This window comes from Perognathus longimembris, chromosome 6, assembly GCF_023159225.1.
Source record: "Perognathus longimembris pacificus isolate PPM17 chromosome 6, ASM2315922v1, whole genome shotgun sequence".
Classification (NCBI taxonomy): Eukaryota; Metazoa; Chordata; class Mammalia; order Rodentia; family Heteromyidae; genus Perognathus; species Perognathus longimembris.
Genome location: NC_063166.1, coordinates 74,277,488 through 74,298,428, shown reverse-complemented (window position 1 = coordinate 74,298,428; position 20,941 = coordinate 74,277,488). Strand labels below are relative to the sequence as shown.

Below are 20,941 nucleotides of genomic sequence, written 5' to 3'. Positions count from 1 at the left end.
GGGCTCCTCATTTTCTTCCTCAACTCTATCCATGGAAGCACCCCCCCCCCCAGGCCTTAGTCTTAAAGCTCCTCTTTCCTGCTTCTACTCAGTCCAGCAGGGGTGGTGAAGATGCTAGGATGGGAAGCTCATGAGGAGACCAGATTTGAAGCAGGAGAGGAGTTCATGTTTCAGCCCTTGGGTTTGAGTCACTGTAGAGGTGTCAGGGAGTCCTGGAGCTCAGCAAAGGAGTCTGATAGGAAACAAACAAATAACAACAACAAAAATCCCACAAACATTGGCTATATATTATCTATAAGACACTGCCATAATTAGAGAAACTGTGGAACACAGCGGTGAAACACATGGTCTAGGGCCATCCAACAAGTGAATGAGTAAGTAAGAACTTTGAACCAAGACTTATATAGAGGCGTGCCTATAAAAAGCACTCAGGGCTGAGAATACAATGTTAAAATAGAGGACTATGAAAGGGGGTATGGAAATATCATTCATGTATAGAAACTTCTGGCAATTCATCTCAACTCTGGGGTGGCACTCAGTAGGTGAAGGAGTTAATACATAAACTAGACAACACACTGTTGTCAATTCATCCTGGATTGTAATTAAAAATCACAGTATTCCAAGCAGAATTTTCTAACAAAACTTTATATACTTTAGAAAGTCAATGAAAGACCTAGAGGATTGACTGTCACCAAGATTGAAGAAATAATCTTAACCGAGCAAGATGCTAAATCTGAGATTCAGCACTCAAAGCCAGCCCAAGAAGAAAAGTCTGTAAGATTCTATAATTAACCAGCAAAATGGTAGACTTGAGGCCTGGCTCAAATGGTAGAGCACCATCCATCAGCAAACGGCCAAGTGAGAGGGCAAGACGCTAAGTTAAAGCCCTGGTACTACCCCAAATAAAAATTGAGAAAATAGAAGACAAAAAAAGGAAAGGGCAAAGATTGGCAAACCCTAATGGTTCATTGCATTATCATTTCTGTTTTCTGGGTGTTTTCATGCTTGCTTGTGAAAGGGGTTTATGATGTTCAGTGTTCTCTGTATATATCAGTGTTTGGCATCGAAGAGAGAACTCTTTGTGATGGATAAATAAATAGATAAGACTCAGACACAGAAATTCTAAATGCTCAAAATTAAAAGAAGTATTTGGGGAGCTTGATACAGCTGATGCTAAACACAGCTGTCCTGTCTTTAGCATCTGGAATTGGCTGCAACCAGAGAAAGGAATCAAAGTATGTTCCTTTACCAGTCAGATGCTGCCTGGTTCTTAGCCTCTTTCTTACTTCTGCCACCAAATCCTAGTGACTCAGCACACAGTAATGGTGCATTACACACACACACACACACACACACACACACACACACACACCAACACACCTGCTTATGGAATTTACAATCCCTACAACCTAATAGGTAAGGCCAGCTCTTTGAAGTAAAGGACTGGTGTAGAGTATTGATTAGATCGCCCTGCTTGCTCTATACATTTTTTGATCAGTCCATATTTTGAGAGTTTGATGGCTAGAAGTAGTTAAACATGTTTGATTTTGAAATGAGTGCCTTTATTCAGATAATGTCTCATTGGGATAGTTCAGTTTTTCCAAGGTGAAAACCCCTTTTCATCTTCAGGGTCTTTGATCTAGGTTAGATGAAATTCCCTCTGATCTACAGATGTGACAGAGGCTCAGGAAGTAAGAGAGTCCTTCCAAACTAGCACAGTCGCCCCTAAAGCCGGGACTTGAGTGGTGAGTCTTCAACCAGCTGTGCTCTGTCAAATTCATCCACTTGCAAATCCAGTCCCTGGGCATTCTTTCTGTAAACCTTCTCGTTCTTTCCTGTCATTCTCCTTTGAAATGGAGCCATCAGCTGAGGTTTACCTCCTCACTCAGTGTCATTGTGATGCTTTACTAATAATACAGATACTTGCCCAGCCCAGGCTACAGTTTAAAACATGCAAACCTCACCCTGCTATCACCAAGCCAAAATCCTGTCAGTGACTTCCCGATGCCCTCCCTGCGTCCCCTTTCATGAAGTTAAAATGCACCTCAGGGCCCACAAAGGCCCAGAATGATCTGATTTCTGTTTATATCTTTAGTATCATCTCTGGATACTCTGGTTTGCTCAATACAGCTTAGTCCTATTGATTTTTCCCCCTATTCTTTGATAACAATTCTGTTCCGTCCTTCCAGAACCTCCTTCCTCTCTAACTAGCGTTGTTTAGCCACTACTTATCCTTCAAGGCTATAATTAAATGCGGCCCGTGGAAAGCTTTCTTTAATATCCAATCTAAAGACTTACTGTGTTGTTTTTTTCTAATAGCCCTTGGCTCTTGTGCTTCTTAGCCTATATCAGAAATATCAGGCATGCACATGTTTCTCATGTAAACGTTGTGTCGCTGATTCTGCCCTTTTTTACTCGACTGTATAATCACAGTGCACAGATCCACTCCCTTCTCGTTTGGCCACCATGGTATCCCCTCAGGCTCTGAGACCCTTGCCCAAGTAGAGATGATTAACTGGCATTTGTTGAATGCATCATGTGTAAACTTTGCAATCAAGATGGGCACCGTGGTCCACATCTGACTACTTGGGAATCAGATGTTCTGATACCTTGCTGGAGGAAGAAATGAAGGCTTGTATACAGGGCCACTTCTCAAGTTTCTCTTAGGTTTTAATCACATGGTGAAGGAAGTATTCGCCTGGATGGGCTATAACTATTGCATCTCCATTTCTTAGAAAGGATGAATCCTGGTATCTTGGCCCTAAAGACTGCCAATACTAAATGCTCATTTCCTGATGTTCCTTCACTCAGCATAGCCCTAGAAAACTCCAAAATCACTCTATGGCCCCTGCAGCCCCTAGTGTTGTTGTCTCTTTTCTGTCCTCGAGATGGCTCGAAGATTCTACCCTTTAGTTCTTCTGGGGGTCACAGCTTAACTGGTCTCCAACTTTATTGCTATTGTTGATGATGGTGGTGGTCCTGGGGCTTGAACTCAGGGCCTACGTGCTATCCCTAAGCTTTTTTTGCTCCAGGTTAGCCCTCTACCACTTTGAGCCACAGCACCACTTCTGGTTTTCTGGTTGTTCATTGGACATGAGAGTCGACTTTCTTGCCTGGGATGGCTTTGAATGGTGATCCTTCGATCTCAGCCTCCTCAGTAGCTAGGATAACAGGCACAAGCCACTGGCACCCAGTTGATCTCCAACTTTTATGCCTTTTTGGGTCTGCCTTCCCAGTGTCCCACATAAACTTAAAAATCAACTTAGCCTTACATAGTAAGGAATATCATGAGCTCCAACCATGTGCCAAGAACTATGCTAGGTGCTGTGCATCTTATATCATACATTCTTTATAATCTCTAAGATGGTGATTATTATTAGAACGAGGCTTCTTTCACACAGGCAGAGATTGAGGTCAAAGAGATTAAGTCATGTGCTCAATATCACATAGCTATTAAATGGCAAAGCTGGGATTCAAACATAATCTTTCATATTGTATGTTTCTGCTACTCTAATGAACTCCCTGTAGACAAACCTGCCTCCACTTGCCCATTATTGGGTTCTGCTATTAATCCAACCTGGCTTTACTGCTCTATTTCAAGTCTTCATCCAGGCTAGTCTCCCAGCCCATAACTAAAATTTCTCTGGCCCCCAGAATCTAGTATATCTACCCTGTTCAGAACAATTCACTTGGCTCTACTTGGCAAGGTGTCCTTTATAATATTAAGGATGTTTGTTGGCACAATCACTTCTGTCATTGTTTGCTGAGAGCATCTTTCTCAGCTAACCCTAGAAGTAGTGAGTGTTGAGACCCATTACAAGTCATTTATTTTTAGCATGAAAATTTATTAGTTAGGCCATTGTTTAGAAAATTCATTACATTATACTTTTTACTTAGCAGAATCACTTAATTAGTGTTTTATTACTAGAATCAACTGTCAATGATGTGGCTAATTCATTTACTTAAGGAATGAATTTTTTTATATGGGTAAAGCAATTCCAAGTGCATTATTAACTCTTTAACGATTGAGGATTGCTGTCAATGGCAAGTTATGTCTTAAGGAAAATTAAACCATATATTTCCCTTGCTAGTTCTGTTGGTAGAAAAATCTTTGGGGAAAAACGTATAGAGAGAATAGTTTAGAATCTGTGGTGAATGATAATAATTTTATTCAATAAATGACTCAGAATACTTGGTAAAGCTAAGTAAAGTTAACTTCCATGGAAGATTTCCATGTACCCCTTAGAATGAGTGATTATAATATACTCTGATATAGGTAAACTCAGTGAATGCTCCTTTGGGGTACTGGGGCATCGAACTCAGGCCCCTCCTCTTGCTAGGCAAGTGCTCTGACACTGAACCATACCATCAGTTCTTTTGCTTTTAGTTTGTTTTCAGATAAGGTCTCACAATAATTTTGTCCAAGCTGGTCTTTAATTATGATCTTCCTGTCTTTGCCTCCTGAGTAGCTTGAACCACAGGTAGGAGCCACCATACAGAGCCCTGTAAGTGATTTTTCTTTGGGAAGGGGGTTGTTTTATTGACATTATCTCTTTGGGATCTCACATACATTGTAGAATAACATTAGCATTTGTGATTGGCAGCCTCCAAGATGGCCCCAGTGATCCTTTCCTAGTCCCCATCCTTGTACCATCCCTTTCCCATGAGAGCAGGGTAGATTTAGTGAATGGCTTCTACTGAACAGACAAAGTGATGAAATGTCCCCTTCAAGATTAGTTTATAGCAAGATGATGCAGCTTCCATCTTTCTTCTTTTCACTCTCTTATTTGCTCTGTGGAAAGTCAGCTGACACATTCTGACTTGTCCTAGGGAGATGCCTGTTTAACAAGGAACTAATGAACATGTTCAGCTAATAAGTTAGCATTCAGGAAACTGAATCCCTATTCTATGAGGAAATAAACCTACCATCAATCATGGGGTTGAGGTTGGAATCGATTCCCTCCAAGTCCAGTCTTCAGAGATGCTTTGCAAGACAAAGCTACAACTGTGTATAACCTCATGAGAGACCTTGTGTCAGTGGTACTTATCTGAGTTGCACTCAAACTTGTGACCGAGAGAAATGTCAAAGGACAGTAGACATTTGTCATTTGAAGCTCATGACTTCATGTATTATAACTAATATATGCCATAACATGTAATGTAATCATAGTTTGCCCAAATCCTTTGGGCTAATAAGTAGTAGAACCAAGATTTAACCCTGGTATTTTTTATACATTTCAGTTGATAAAAACAAAACAGAACAACGCACTTGCCAGCAATCCTCAGAGTCTGGCATCCCACAAAGGTACCTATGGAAGGCAGAGATCCCCTTTGAACTACTCTTCCTCATTACCATAGAACCACTGGGATCTTGGAGAACCTGGCAAGCAATCCTGAAGGACAGGTCTTCTCTTTCATATTTTCCATCAATAATTGAGTCCAACCTCCTCTTTCTGACCCCAGTCATTGTCTTGACCCACATAAAATTGGTATAATAGTGATTTCCAAAACATGACTGGGCCTAATCTAAAGCTGCCATCGCTCTATGTCCAGAATATGGAGTCAAATACTATGCATTTAATGTGCTTCTTAAATGAATCCTCTTTAGCCCCAGAATTTGATATTCATTTCTGTAAAACCAAAGCATCCACCATAACAGTGCTCTGTCTCTATAATTCAGCAACTAAAGATCTGCCAAGCTGAATATTGACACAGACATATGGCTTTTTTAGCCCATAATTATGAGAGTTTCTTTGTTCTTCTATGTAGGAACCATCCACTTTGTCTGCTTGGATTTGTTTAGGTTTCTCTCACTGGTTTCAAACAGTCCCAGGAATCTCCTCATCTATTCAGGAAAGAAAAGGAAAGGAAAGTGTTTTCTATTTGATTAGCATCTTTTTTAGGACTATTTGTAAATATGTAATTGTACATATTATCTCCAAGTTCCCTTAGAGACCACCCAATTTCTTGCTGCTCAGACCATGGTTCATAGAGCAATGCCATTAATAGCTTCAAATGCATTGCCATAAATGCAAACTGTCAGCTGGCTCCAGACACACTGAATCAGAATCAGTTCTAAGTATCTCGTGTGTGTGTGTGTGTGTAATATACATATATTACATATATAAAATTAGAGATAGCATTGGTCTAATTCAGCTCCTGAATTAAAGTAAAAACCCACAGAAATTGTATAAAATAACTTAGTGGTAAAACCCAGGATAAAAACTCAAGTCTTATAATCCCCAAACTTTGTTCTTTCTATTCTAGTAATATTCTGTTGTCTGTATGGTTGATTACAGCCACAAATTCAGCCTAAGCATCTGACAGAGAGAAAGGAAGTTTCTGTTTTTTATTTCATTCAATGGCAAATTCATTTTAACCAGCTGTTGCACGTTTAAATATTCTCTTCCAGACAAGGGTAGTCATTTCATTTTCTGTTTCTTACCCATCAGTGAAAGACAAAGTCACCTGTCAGGCTGGTAATTGTGAAACGTGTCAGAAATTGAATTTTTTCTAGCTTAGCTAAGTATTACTTGGCAACTATTAAGTATACCTTTGTCTTATTACAGTTTTGATGAATGGGAGATTAAGAAAAAAAGTAAGAAGGCAAACCTGTGGTCTCAGTATAAGGCATTGCTTAACCTTTTATTTTCTTTCTATAACACATCTTGCTCCGAATGTGTGGATCCTGGAGGTTGGTGATACACACCCGACACAAAATGCTAAGCTGGCTGTTTTCTGTGTGTGTACAGCCTTGGAGCTAATCAGGAGCTCCAGACCAGGCCCCGCCCAAGCTGGAATTGCACTGAGCTGAGAGAACACTAGAGCCAGATATAATGGAACTCTCCAGAATCCCCTCAATCTGGATAAGCAACATGCTGAGTAGATATAGCTTACCTACAACTCCACACTTACCTGGCTAACAGAACTGAGGCAAGAAGTTGAGCCAGGCTGCCCTGGCCCGGGAATTCGAAGGACTGAGAGCTGCGCCTGACAGACAGACCCATCTGAGATGTGTTTTCTCATTGAGGTAGAGCAGAGCTGTGTGTCCCTGACAAAGAACTATTTGCTTAGCAGCTATAGGATCCTGAAGGTACTGGATAACACCATAAAAGCCTTACCTGCGGTGGTGGAGATTGCAACCCCACACAGGAGATGCAGATCTCGATGCATTTCACTGTGAGCACTTCAGTCCCTACCCTGGTTCATAAGATGGCATGTCCACAGAGATATAGTGTAATTCTTGAAGGGATAGTGGGGGAGGAAACAGGGATGCCCTCTGCCATATCTTCAGTCATAAAAATTAAAACACCTATGGCAAATACTCACCACCTAGATTCTATTATTAACATTGTAATATACAGACATTATGGTCTGTCTCCAACTCCCTTAATCCACCCTGATTTTTAATGCACATTAAAGAGCATTTCTATCTAATACTGAACTGTTCGTGTCATTGATGTAGGGTTGATATGCTGCCTTTTATTTTTAGATAAAATTAACATACAATGGAATGTACAAAACTTAAATTTTCCATCCCATGAGCTCAACATTTGAATACATTTGTGTAACTCAACCTTCCCCCCCCCAAAAAAAAGAGCCCTGGTATCTCTTCTCAGCCAATCCTTACTCCAACCCTGCACAACAGGTAACCATACTTAAGGTGGTTCTTCTACCACATATCATATGTCTCTTCTAGGAGAAAAAGTAACACCCAGCAGGATATAACCTTTGAGCTGAATCCTGAAGAATGGATAAAGGTTCATTTGGCCCTTGAAAGTTGGAAAAAGTTGAATCAGGTGAAGAACTCGGGTGGGCTTGGTGACAAGGTGATAAGAACATGGTGACAAGGAAGGTGTGGCTGCAGCCTAGTGAGAAAACTAGATACACAATGAGGCCATTGAGAGTGGTGCGAGCCAGTTCCTAGACTCAAAACCATCTTCAGTATTCAAAATCTGGAATATAGCTGTAAGACAGCAGCTGTCCCATAAAAGGTTTGAACAGAGGTGGCATGATGATATTTGAACTAATAAAAATGGAACATGTTTCCCGCACCAAGAGGAAAGAAAAGAGGCTGACCATAGAGATATGGATTCTAGCTGTAGAGAGAAGAGACCACTTCCTTCAACCTGTTGCGTTAGCGTCCAAAGTCTAGCTTCTAACAATTCTGTCACGGTGTTTGATTTTTCTCTATCTTCACTTCTGAGAGATACTAGCTGTAAAGCTTTTTTGCAGAAACTGGCTCCTAAAGGTTAAATAATTTGCCGATAGTTCCGTGGCAATGAGTGGTGATGTTAAAGTTCTCACTCTGGTTTATTTATATCCAAAGTCTATACAGTTTCAAACACTCCCTGACTTCAAAGACTATCACGTAAGTCCCTCAGTCTTTCTAATTGGAATCACTGCTTCCCTCGTTATTACATCAGTCTTCAAACACTTCAGGATTTTCAAGGCAGAAAATTTCCCAGGTTGCTAGTAATCCAAGCCAACTTAGGTTCCCCTTTTGAGGATAAGTAAGCAAGGTTGTTTTGTGTGTTTGTTTTTTACAAGTGATGGTTTGTGGGCAGGACCCACGAGGCAGCATAGGTCTTCCAATCATTGGTTTGATTTATGCTGGTTGTGGCTCTGTCAAGCACTAAAATGACACCAGGATTTTTCTGGAGCTCTTTGTGCCTAAAGCCCCCAAACTTACCTTAAAATACTCTGTCTTTTTTTTTTTTCCTGAACATTAACTCCTCTCAAATGCCACCCAAATCACATTTATATGCCTGTAAAATTACTAAAACTGTGCAATTTACTTTTTTTACTTTTTTTTTGCCAGTCCTGGAGCTTTGTTTTGTTTTGTTTTGTTTTTGTTGCCAGTCCTGGGGCCTGAACTCAGGGCCTGACCACTGTCCCTGGCTTCTTTTTGCTTAAGGCTAGCACTCTACCTCTTGAGCCATAGCACCACTTCTTTTTTCTATATATGTGGTGCTGAGGAATCCAACCCAGGGCTTCATGTATATGAGGCAAGCAGTTTACCATTAGGTCATATTCCCAGCCTGCAATTTACTTTTTTTAATGCCTGTACTGGGGCTTGAACTCAGGGACTCACAACTCTCACTTGGCTTTTTTCACGCAAGGCTGATTACCATTTGAACTATATCTCTACTTCTGGCATTTTGCTAACTAATTAGAAATAAGAGTCTCAAGTACTTCTCTACCCAGGTTGGCTCTGAACTCAGATCCTCAGATCTCAGCCTCCTAAGTAGCTAGCATTACAAGTGTGAGCCAGCAGCAGCCAGATGACTTTCTCTATTATTTGTATTTATGCAACTTACCAACCAAGACATGATCCTCTGTTTTCTCACATGTTCTATTTATATCAACACACAACAGCATGTAGAGAACTCTTACTGGTAATATTAAGTAAATTCATCTTTCCAGCATTAAACAACCTCACACCTTCTTCTTATTTTAAACTACATGTTTCTCTTCAGATAAACAACACAATCCCTAGGAACTCATTTCTTTCTTCCCACCCAATATTAATGCTATATTTTATCATCAGTTTATATAACTCTTTAGGAAATCTACTTTATTTTCTATTGTATAATCTAAAGGCAGGAGCCAGCATTTCCTTTTCTTCAGCTTCTCTGTCGATTCTTAATTTCTACATGTTCCATTGACTGCTATTTTTTATCTACTTATTTACTCTCTTTTTACTTTCATTGGCTGTGTTTTTCATCTCTAGAAGTTGAATTTTCCAAGCCTAACTCTCATTCCTCCATGATGTGTTGTGTTATCGCTAGGGTTTATATTTCTTCTTCTTGTTCTCCTTAATCTATGTAAACAAACTTATTTTTACAGTCTCTCCAATTGCTTCATTGTTTTCCATTCTTAGAATTTGTATTTCCCTGTACATTGTGTCTGCTGTCTCTTCCTCATGGGGACAGATCTCCTCTTGTGGCTTGTCACTCCCTGTATTTTATTTTCCCACTATGAGTTCATCTTGAGTGGAGGAGGTTTTGTCCATGGGAATGAATGTGTCTTGGAATATGAAAACACCTCTGTAGGGTGGTTTCTCATTTGCTTGTCGGAACAGGAAGGTTTCCAGTAGCATTAGGTTTTGTATATTGATTTCTAGGTTTACTCACAGGTAGCATAAATATCGCTATAAACTCACATGTGGAAGAAAAAGGGCTAGAGTTTTCTTGGTTCTATTTTTTTGTGTCAAGCTATTCACCCTTCCCTACTAATTGATAACTTTGCTCTTACCAATATATGCACATTCATTTAAGTTATATCTCTTAGATCAGAGTGCCAAAATTAGGATAAGGTTGATTGGAATGAAATGCAAATATATGTGGGGATGTAATAATGAAATACCCCCCTCTTGTATATTTGATATATGCCAATGCAAGTTTTTAAGAAAGAGTGTAAAATTAGAATATACTACCTGACTATTATGAAAGAAGATGGCATAGAAATAATTTAATTTTTAGTGATGCATTAGCATACCCACTTTGGGGTGTTTATTGTTAAAGTTTAAAATTGTAGCCACTATTTTTATATTAGACTTTTATCATAATTGCTCTGAAAGTTCTATACACCATTTAGTTTTGATTCATACTTATTGTGAGATGTATAATCATATCTATAATTAACTGATATTGGTGCTTCTCAAGTCACTTTTTCTAACACTTGATCCTTTGGCTGTGGATTTCTTATTTATTTGGTTTGCGGGGGGGGGGGGTTCTGGAATTATATCTTTGGTTTGCTTTGTACCTACCATCCCCATGTAAAAGAACCATCCAGCCACCTTCAGAGTCTTTATGTATGCAAGATGGACTTTTTGGTAGCCTCACAAAATGAAAACTAATTATCTCAGCATATAACTTTGGAATCACATCATTTTTGCTTCAAACTTTTTGTTCCATTGTGGTCTCACATTTAAAGTTGTCCAAAAGAAAACATAAACTAGCATTGTTTCTTTTACTTTAGAAGCAGCCATTTTTCTAACCTAGATGTTTATCCCAGTGCTTGTATTTCAATAATATCTCAACAATTGGATTAGGCTACGGGTTTTGTCTTTGAATTGGTACAGGGAGACATCTACAATTGAAGGTTTAGTTTTATATCTTTCCAGGGAGCTGCTTTATTACTTAGTTTCCTGTAATACTGCTTTTGATCATCTACTCGGATCTCTTCTTTAATAACAACAATTATCTGTCATTTATATGTCTGTTTGCTTTTCTTCTCTGAAAGTGCCTTTTTGTTTCCTTCACACATGAACACACATGAGCAGATAATAAATTCACATTTTTCTTACTAACCCTTGCTTATACCTCAGTAAGTTTTTCAGATTTCTTCTCCACAAATTTTGGCTTGTTGCTTTTTCTCATAGATTTTTATATTCATTTGAATTCTACCATTGCAGTTTGGTTAGTCTTTTTTTTTTTTTTGGCCAGTCCTGGGCCTTGGACTCAGGGCCTGAGCACTGTCCCTGGCTTCTTTCCGCTCAAGGCTAGCACTCTGCCACTTGAGCCACAGCGCCGCTTCTGGCCGTTTTTTCTGTATATGTGGTGCTGGGGAATCGAACCTAGGGCCTCGTGTATCCGAGGCAGGCACTCTTGCCACTAGGCTATATCCCCAGCCTTGGTTAGTCTTTTTTCCTACAATATTTTCTGCTTTCACTCATTGAATTTTAAAATAATGTTCTATTTTCCTTGGAATTAACACATATTAATTATATACATTAATGAAGCTCAAGCACACATGGATCAAATATTATATGATGTTGAAAACATATATCCAACATGTACTAATGAAATATAACTTCCTTTTATCTGCTCTTCACCCCGTATACCCTTCCCAATTTCTACTTATTACTATTCTATGTCCAGTTTGATTTTTTTTTCATCTTTTACAAGAAAACATGTAGTAGTCACCTTTCTGTGTCTGGCTTATTTCACTTCAAATAATGCCCTCCCATTTCATTCATTTTGCTGCAAAAGACAAGATTTCATTCTTTATGGCTGATTAATACGAGCCTGCTTTAAGTTTGATTTATTTAATGAAAACTCTGTCATCTCATTTTCAATCTTTCACTTCCTTTCTACCGTGTTTTCATGAATTTTGTTTTCAAATACACGTTTTTCTGAAATGTATTTCTACTTTCAGTTGTGTAGATTAATATATTAGTAACGGGGTGGGGGGTTATCAAATTGACTTCAATGGTAAGTCAGTGCATTCTTCTCTCACCGAACAAGTCAAGTATTAGAATAGGTGATTCTGGAAGTTCTTTCCATCTCTCTACAGAACCTCATGTTGGCAGTGCCCCTAGCCTGCCGCCCCTCATATTTGTGTTACTGTTTGTTACTCCAAATATCACACCCAGATATGGTGCTATCCAGTGAATCAGATATTATTGGATGATATATATTATAACATAATATATTATATTGTATATATCTCTTTGAGTAGTTGTACAGAGGGGTTGCCAGGCATCTTGATCAATGTCACCAAGATAAGAAGTTTCTAAGAGAATTGCCTGCCCATTCATTAAAATTCAGGGGGTGGGGTGGGAATAACTGGCAAAGAGAATCAGGCCATCTTGATCAAGGTAAAGACATCAGTATTTCCCCTTTAATCCTGGAATAAGGGTACCCTCCCCTGAATCACATAAGGAAAGGAAAGTGTAGGAACACTAATTTGTTACCTCTATCAAAAAAAGAAAAAAGAAAAGGAAGACTCTTATGTGAATAGTAATACTGATGGCTGTTCTTCTCAGAATCTAGTATACTGTTTTCCTTACAATTAACATAGCAGGCCTTTCCCTAGGACCCTATTTTGTCTCATTTCTATTTATTGAACTTGAAAGGAGAAGAAATTACTTCAGGCTTGGTGTCTGACAATGAATAGACAAGCAGACTCTCATTATTTTCCTATGTTCAACTGGTTATGGTTTGACTGTGTGTGTGTGTGTGTGTGTGTGTGTGTGTGTGTGTGTGTGTGTGTAGCTTGAGTAGGAGGAGAAATCTTCAGTTACAGTCCCCATCCCTAGGCAAGGTGTCTAACTTAACTCTATCCTTTCTCCTGGTCTGAGGGATATTATCAAAGCAATACACATTCTCCTCACAAAGAAGCAAGTTTAGCTTTGTCAGAAAGAGGAAATGCATCCAGATGGCATTTCTTTATACCTGTGTGTCCATCACCATCTGGGACACAACGATACCTTTCCTTATTGTCTTTGTCATGACAATGGAGGAGTTTAAGGAGGAAAATGCAATTGAAGACGCCCTAAACTTGCTATTGGTTTGCTAAGGTCTTTGATATTCTTAATAAGCCTAGGAAAGAACATTGGGAAAGAAGAGGCATTTCTTTTCTCTTCTTCAAGCCAACAGAAAAGCCTTGCCCCACATAATAAAGTCTATCGATATTAATGCTACTTGTAGAAATTCCATTTCAGCTCCCCCCAATGCAAAATGTGCAGTGGGTGGTGTTCTGCTTTGTTCATTTTACTGGTTCAATAGTATGCATTCAATCAATCATAATTAAACATAGAGAAAGTAGTTCAATCTGCCATTGTACTGAGTAAAAGTATGTCCCCAACTGGACAGGAGACAGGGTTGTGCCCTGCCTGTTCCTCAGGGGTCACAAATCTCACACACTTATCATAGTGGCAGACTACAATTCAGTAGTGTAGAACAAATTTTCCTACAGCATGACTCCTAACTACAAGCCAACTGCTTCATCTTGTATTTCATCAAAGAAATTGTAATCATTTCCAACTCTAGAGAGAGGAAACTGGCTCGGCGAACCCATAGGAAGATCATTTTGTACAATTTCAGAGGTTTTTAGGAAATTTTGACAAAATTAAGTCTTTATCTTCATGCACATGTTAAGTGTGATGCTGCTATAATTAACGGATATTCCTCCCAGATTCTGGCACTCAGTTGGCTGACAGACTTTCATTTCAGTTCTGTTATGAGCATGTTGTCTTGAGGTTGGGTTGATATTTGGTAGGAGAGGCAAGAAAGTGACATTGACTTCTAGCCAGGTACCACTGGGAGAAGAATTCTTTCCGTGGAATCCCATTTGACCTTTGCAATGACCTTCTCAGATGATGAAAGGAAGACGATAATGACAATCATTGTTATGAAGACAGTGATCATCCTCTTCAATATTCCCCCTTAAAAATAAAGATGGGGCTGGGCAGGGTTGGCTCAAGCCTGTAATCCTAGCTACTCAGGAGGCTGAGATCTGAGGATCACAGTTCAAAGCTAGCCTGGACAGGAAAAGTCCATGAGTCTCTACTCACAGCAAAAGCTGGAAGTAACACTGTGGCTTCAGTGGTAAAGTGCTAGCCTTGAGCAAAAAGAGCTTAGCGACAGCACTCAGGCCCAGAGTTTCATCCTTAGGACTGGAAAAAAATAATATAAATAAATACGTAGGTACACAAAATAGAGATTGGGGGCTCAAAGTAACTATACATGGGAGGGTCCATAGCTAGAAAGTTGTGAAGTTCCCACTTGAACGAAAGTCCTGTCTTCAGATCCTGTGCATCGACTCTGCGGCCTGCTTTGGCCACAAACCCTGGAGCATTGTTTTGCTCAGCACATGCACACAGTAAGGTGACTTGAGTATTCCTCCCCACTTTTTCCTTCTCTCCTCTCAGGCTTTCTACTCCTTGAAGAGATACTCACAATCTACCCATCGTGCTTCCCTTCCTTAAAGGCACATGGGTTTAGGAGTGATTGCGATCTATAACATGTGAAATGGATACCCGTATTGGAAATTATAGAAATGTGGTTGGCTAGTTAAGACATTTTTTCTCTACTGTTATGAAGACTTTTGCTAAGAGAGATGACTCCATCGCAGTTGTGGGAAGAGAATTGTGAATACAGAAAGAGCCATTAGGAAACGATGGGACCACCTTATCCTAGAGACCAGCAGTAGGGCAATGGCCATGAACATGTCGTAAAATAGATGGCTTTGGGGAGAAAGTGCAGACAAGACAAGGCAAGAGGACAGGAACTGTACTAGTCTGTTTTCCATCGCCACAACACAATACCCAAGGTGATATTTCCTGAGAAAAGAGATTTCTTGAGCTAGCAGTTTTGAAGGCTGAAAGTCCAGGATCAGGTGGTCCTCTCTGTTTGGTCCCTGGTGAAGACTGAGAGTGATGTCATGGCAGATGCATCCTAGCAGACATACTTGGGAAAGGGAAGGATGAGTCACATCCTGTGAGGCAGGAAGCTGGCGGAAAGGGAGGGGTCACGCTTGCTCTTCATAATGAAATCTAATTCCACGTGAGACTAATGACATCCCACAAAGTGAACATTATCCCATGGCCAGTGCCTCTTGTGACCTAATTATCTCCCACCAGTCCACATCTTCTTGAAAGTTCTAGCTCCCCCCCCCCCATCAGTGCCACATTGAAGACCCAGCTTCCCACTTGGGAGAACACATTTAAATCATGTCTGAAACACAGCAGAAGCCTTAAGACTCTTGGGCTGCCTGCTCCAATTGTGGATTCCCTCGTATCCCAAGGACACCCTGAACACATTATTAAGAGAGCTACTGGAGTGTGCGTGCCTACTAGCTACACACACGGGGTTGCGCACTTGTCATGCACTGTCTCTTTAAATCCTCATCACATGTATTTCTTTCCTATATTATAGATGGAGAAATGGAGGCTCAGAAAAGACGTGGCCACTTAGCCTAGGTCACAGAGCCCGTAATTGTCTGATGACGGACCCAAACCTTTTCCTGTTTAGTTCTGAGATCCAGGCACAGTTGTGGACTGTATTCCTCTCAGGGGAACATGGGCAGGTTAGGTTTTAACGTGTGTGTGTGGGTGGGGGGGGGGTGTATGTTGTATTTGTATGTTGTATGTTTGGGCCAGGACTAGCCTCAGATGGAGATACTTTATTTTTATTTTTCTACCAGTACTGGGGCTTGAACTCAAGCCCTGGGCTCTGTCCCTGAGCTTCTTTTGCTCAAAGCTAATGTTCTACCACTTAAGCCACAGCGTCACTTCCAGCTTTTTCTGAGTAGATTTTTATTAGACATAACAATCTCACAGACTTTCATGCTCCAGCTGGCTTTGAACCATGGTCCTCAGATCTCAGCCTCCTGAGTAGCTAGTATTACAGGTCTGAGCCACTGGCACCCAGCTATGGAGGTCTTTTTAACTATGCCTCTCACATAGCTGGAATGACAGGCATGTAGCAACATGCCTGTCATGTGGACTGAGAGGAATCTTGCTAACTTTTTCTCCAGGCTAGCCTGGAACAATGATCCTCCCAATCTTTGCCTCCCAAGTAGCCAGGATTATAGGTATAAACCACCAAGTAAAGCCTCATTAACCATATTTTAAGGGCTTAATAGCCACAGGTGGCTACTGGCTACCATATTAGAAATGTGTAGCTATAGAACATACCTGCATTGTATGAAGTTCTCTTGGTTAGTGTTTGGATACAGCCGTCAGAGCCCTGAGCTCACTTGGTTTTCTTCCTCGGGCCCAGTACAGTACAATTCAAGACATGCCTCCAGCCCAGCTTTGTACTAGTTATATGAAGATGAAATCTCACAGACTTTTCTGCCTGGGCTTAACTTTGAACTCTGAGCCTTCAGATCTCAGCTTCTGGGTAACTAGGAATACAGGTGTGATTCAGTACCTAGCTTGTACACAGGTATTCCTGTGTAGTCCAGGCTGGCCTAGAATTTTCTATATAGCCCAAGTCCCTGTCTTAAGACTCTCAACCGCTAGGATTACAGGTTTGTACTACCATCCAGTGCTTACTGTTGAAATTAAGTATGCATGCTATTTTAAAAAATCTTATTTAGTACTACTATGAAAACATGTTTATTTACTTACGTGCATGGTTTGCATTGTATTTTCAGTGGGCAATACTGCTGTAGACCTTTTTTCACCACACTTTGTGACTTCAGGACTTTATCCTTTGTATTGTCTCTTTCTCTAGATCTGATCTGCCCAGTACAGCCAATACCCATAAGCTACATGTGGATATTTCAAATGAAATTAAAACTAAGCCAGCTTTAGCAAAGCGGCAGTGGCTCATGCCTGTCATCCTAGCTACTCAAGAGGCTGAGCTCTGAGGCTCATGGCTTGAAGCCAGGAAGGAAATTCTGTGAGATTCTTATCTCCAATTAATCACCAGAAAACCAGAAGGAGACATGCGGCTCAAGTGGTAGAGCACCGTCCTTGAGTGAAAAAGCTACAGGACAGCACCCAGGCCCTGAGTTCAAGCCCTGGGACTAGCAATAAAAAAAAACAACCTAAGCCAACTTTAACATTTCACTTCCTCTGTAACATCAGCTACCATGTAGATGCTCAGTTGCTGCGACTACAGCATGGTTGCTGTATTTCCAGGCACAGGTGCAGGACATGTAGTCGTCTTCACAGAAAGTTCTAACAGGCAGCACAAGCATAGATTGTATGAAGTGAGAGCAAGTGACACAGAGGTGGATTGTGAAGCCCCAAGCAGGTTTCCCTGGTGCCTTGCCCTGTAGCTCAGCCATCTTCCCATCTCCTATGTACTTGTCTCTTCCTATCTTTGCTAGACAGGTTTATTCACAACTTATCTTTCCTTCTCTTCTTCAACAACTGTGGTCTGCTTATCTCCCCAGGAACACACCTGGCTCCCCTTCCCACGTGTAGACAGCAGTTGACACACTGCTTCAAACAAGGGATGCATCCTGTAAGCATTTGTTAGCCAGCTGGGGTGGCAGTTCCTGTCAAGCGATTGGGAATATTTGACTGAAGCTACAGGGAATTCCAAGTGGCTGGTGGCAGGGGCTGTGAAAGAAAGAGAAAGAAAAGAGACAGAGAAAGAGAGAAAGGGGAGAGAGAGAGAGAGAGAGAGAGAGAGAGAGAGAGATAGACAGAGATAGAGATACAGAGACAGAGACAGAGAGACAGAGACAGACAGAGAGATCCCAGGAAAGAAGGAATAGGAGTTAGTCAGTCAGTTGTGACCTAAAATCTCATACACACCACCAAAATTCCTCAGCACAGCCCCCAAGTCCCCCCACAGGCAATAAGAAGAGTAACTGCCAGGAAAGCCACAGGCGTCGGCAACAGCTACCTGAAGTCACGAAAGAAATCCAAAATATTATTACATGGTAAACAAGCATGAAAGACCCATCAATGGGAGACATGAAAATTAAGGATCTGGTGAGGAGCAGAATGAAGGATGTTCTCTCGCTGGGCCAGCTGGTTCCTAGTCCCATTTTATGAGTAGCATGTGAATTCCCGCGCCCTTGCTGAATTAGCAGCGGCATTGCACATTAGTTTTAAGGCTCCCTCTCGAATAGGAACATCATAACGCTTTTTAATTGGGCCTGATAAAAACGTAGCATTACTTGTAGGTTCCTGAGAGAAGTGAATTGTGAAATTGGGTTTTCATTAAACCTAATGATGGAAAATTAAGTATAGTGCGTCTGGTGAAATGGGGTGTGATAAAAGGCATCGCTTTCGCATTATCGAAGGTTAATAAGGGAATAGGTGAGCCAAGATACATGGGACAGAGGGAGTCTGACGAGTTGGATTAATAAACCTTGAAAGTCCCTTGGCTGTGAGTCTTCGTTGCATCATTTGCAACGCCACTGACGCTATTACAAATGTTACAGCAACTACGAATTGTTAAATCTCAGGCACATTTTATTTTCCATTCCGCTGTTAGTTTTGCTGACAGCAAGTTTACAGTCTGTCTAACAATGTGTTGAGGGAAAATATCCATACTGATAGCTGTTTGGTTGTGTAGAAACATTAGGCACCTTACAAAACTTGCCAGGTGCCCGTTTCTAGGAAGCCTGCTTCTGTCAGGCTGTGGGTCTCCCATGCAGTCTACATCCCAGGTCCTCTGGGGGAGTAAGAGGTCTCTGAAGGCACCTGTGTCCTGGATAGGAGCTGTAGAGGTGGGGAGAGCAGGCTTGTGGGCCCTATCATTTCTTCTCCTGGGAATCATGAAGTGTGGTATGTAGAGACTCAAACTCCAGTGTTTTCTTTCCTCTCCATCTCCAACTCCATCACAGCGTCGCAGGAGTTCTGTTCACTGGAAGAATGGTTCTGGTCCGTGGCAGCTGCGACACCTACCAGAAAGAGGGTGAGCCTTCATTCTGCAAAGTCTTTGACAGCTTCACACTTGGCTTCAAGAGTCTTCACACCCCAGCCTTCCTGGCTCTGCCTAGTCTTCTCTCTTCCAGCCTTTACTCTCAATCAGTCTCTCTGCTCTGACCCAAATGTGCCTTTGCCTTCCTGGCTGCACTGTGCTCCTGAAGCTTCTTCCCTGGTTTCCCTTCCAGACCATTTCTCTCTGTCTCACCTCTGCCTAGCAGAGTCAAAGCATAGAATGGGTTCTCGACTAGTCTAACTTGTGAAACAGCCCTCACTTTCTAGGCATTACATTTAATTGATGCCAGTAAAGATCTATCTACTTCTTACCCAAAATCCCAGCAGAAAAGAAAATCAGCAGTATTTTTCTTATGTTTTGCTTACATCTCACCTAGACCCTTCTTCTTTATGTTTAAATCCCACCCTTGAGGTCTTCCTACTAGCCCGGAAGGGATGATTAGATAATCCCAAAGGGCCAGCTCTGCCTTGGCTATGTTTACTGATTGCATTAAATTGTTGTTGCTGCTGATGGGTTTTTTGTTTGTTTTGGTTTGGTTTGGTTTGGGGTTTTTTTGTGTGTTTTTTTTGTCAGTCCTGAGGCTTGAACTCAGGGCCTGAGTGCTGTCCCTGAGCTCTTTCCCTCAAGGCTAGTGCTTGGAGCCACAACTCCACTTCTGCTTTTCTGGTGACTAATAGAGATAAGAATCTAACAGACTTTCCTGTCTGGGTTGGCTTTGAAGCAGGATTCTCAGATCTCAGCCTCCTGTAGTAGCTAGGATAACAGGCATGAGCCACCAGCACTTGGCCCACATTAAGTTTACAAAAACACACTATGACCTCATTTACTCTAGTTAGTTATCACCCAATCAGTGTGTAAAGTTCAGGCCAATCAAACTAGAAGCCCTTTCCTTCTCCCTTGGTGAAGGAAGTAGTTACAGAAAGAGAAGGGGATAGAAAAATAAGACATGCTGGCATCACCAGTGGGATCAACACTGTTATTGTCCCCGGAGGGATGGGCTTCCTGGGCATGCTGGTCAGGCAAAGTGGGACCCGTTGATTTATTCCTGAAGAATGTGGGACATTCTCCTTACCAGGAATAGCATGTGATGCCGACCCCCCAAGAGCAGTGTACACTGTCCCATACAGAGTCCATGTCTGATGGGTTATTGTGACATGGAGAGACCGAGAGTTGAAGAGAACACTGCTTTGAAAAGACACGTTGCAGAAAATAAGCATGCATGCTAAGTCTTCCAGAGAATGAATATGGAACAGACTTGTGGGATGTCTGCATGGGTGCCTTCCCATGTCTGGAAAGATCTGGATGCTGTCCATTGGCTGCCACAGCTAGAGGTTCTCACCTGTCACTGGTGAAAATGCACCGGGGCAGACACTGCCCACATCTTTGAGACAGGGATGGGAAGCAAGAGTAGCTAGTTGCTTCTGGGAAAGAGAAGCTAATGCCAGAAGACCAATAACATACCACTGGCAAGGAGTTGGCAGGCCCAGGATGTGTTTCTATAGATGTACAGACATGCAAGGAGTCCAAGCACAATTTCAGCTGCCTCAGTTTCCAGAGTAACCGAACCGCCAGAAGGTGGTTCATGTAACTTATTGAGTATAAAGATTTTTTATTATAGGGAGGATATAAGTCTTATGTCAAGGAGAGATACTCAGAAGGAGATGCAACTGAAGGAAGAGGTTCACACAGAACTGCAAGGTGGTTTCAGAGGCACTCCTAGGTCAGCAGTATTAAATGAGGAGACTAGATGATAGGAAGAAATGGTCACGATGGTATATCCCATGGCTACAGAGAACAGC

The 20,941-nt window shown here is 41.3% G+C and overlaps 1 protein-coding gene across 1 annotated transcript in view; it reads left to right on the top strand.

Annotated features, from left to right (window-relative positions):
• The window catches only part of Ptprt (protein tyrosine phosphatase receptor type T), a 688,872-nt gene that overhangs the window by 589,046 nt on the left and 78,885 nt on the right, over positions 1–20,941 (top strand). The gene's annotated exons all lie outside the window — the stretch shown is intronic.